At 40.4% G+C, this 1,022-nt stretch overlaps 1 protein-coding gene across 1 annotated transcript in view; it reads right to left on the bottom strand.

Moving 5' to 3' along the window:
- Positions 1 to 1,022, bottom strand: part of cdk9 (cyclin-dependent kinase 9 (CDC2-related kinase)) — a 24,296-nt gene that overhangs the window by 1,633 nt on the left and 21,641 nt on the right. The window lies entirely within an intron of this gene.

Below are 1,022 nucleotides of genomic sequence, written 5' to 3'. Positions count from 1 at the left end.
TTCCGGGGACAGATCCAGCCGGGGACAGGTCCCCAAAACCGGCGACTGTCCCCGGAAACCGGGGACGTCTGGTCGCCCTAGCGCAGCGGTTTATGGGATGAGTTGTTCCTTTGCTCGATAATTAAATATGCACATAGTTTTGTTTGTTTTTTCACTCAAAATGATATGTTGTATATTTTTGAGTCACGTGGTAGCTGGTTAGCCTGAGGCATGGATTTTTCCAGACGTCAATGGGAGAAAGGAATGGGACATTTACTGCTGGAACCCAAGGTCTCTTTTAGGAGGGGCGGGACTCGATTGTGGACTAAATCTGTGAATTATGACACTTTTTGTACCATACAACTTGGTGAAATAAAATCCCAAGTCTTTATGATCTATAAATGTTATTGATAATGGTCTGGAATTTTATGATTTTTCTTCCCATACAGTTAAAGACACGGATCAAGATGTACAAACCCCAATTCCAATGAAATTGGGATTTTGTGTAAAACGTAAATAAAGACAGAATACAAGGATTTGGCCAGTATGAAGCGCAAAATACGACAACAGAGACCTTGGACTGTTGAGCAACTGAAGTCGTACATCGAGCAAGAATGGGGAAGAATTCCACCTACAAAGCTTCAAGAATTAGTGTCATCAGTTCTCAAACGTTTACTGAGAGTTGTTAAAAGGAAAGGGGATGTAATACAGCGCCCGTCCCAGCTTTTTTTGGAACGTGTTGCAGGCATCAAATTCAAAATGAGTGAATATTTGCAAAAGGTTTATCAGTTTGAACATTAAATATCTTGTCTTTGTAGTGCGGTCAATTGAGTATAGGTTGGACAGGATTTGCAAATCATTGTATTCGGTTTTTATTAACGTTTTATACAACTTCAGGGGTCAGATAAAAGCTAAAAGGAAAAACATCTTTGATATTTTCATTCTGTCAGGGACAGAACTGAGTGAGTGTACCTGGGGTACGCTGTTGGAAAAGTGCACGAAAAATCTGCTGCCAGGAGCCAGATAAAAGCTAAAAGTAAAAA

This window comes from Etheostoma spectabile, chromosome 16 (genome assembly GCF_008692095.1).
Source record: "Etheostoma spectabile isolate EspeVRDwgs_2016 chromosome 16, UIUC_Espe_1.0, whole genome shotgun sequence".
NCBI lineage: Eukaryota > Metazoa > Chordata > Actinopteri > Perciformes > Percidae > Etheostoma > Etheostoma spectabile.
This window is presented reverse-complemented; position numbering and strand designations above follow the sequence as displayed.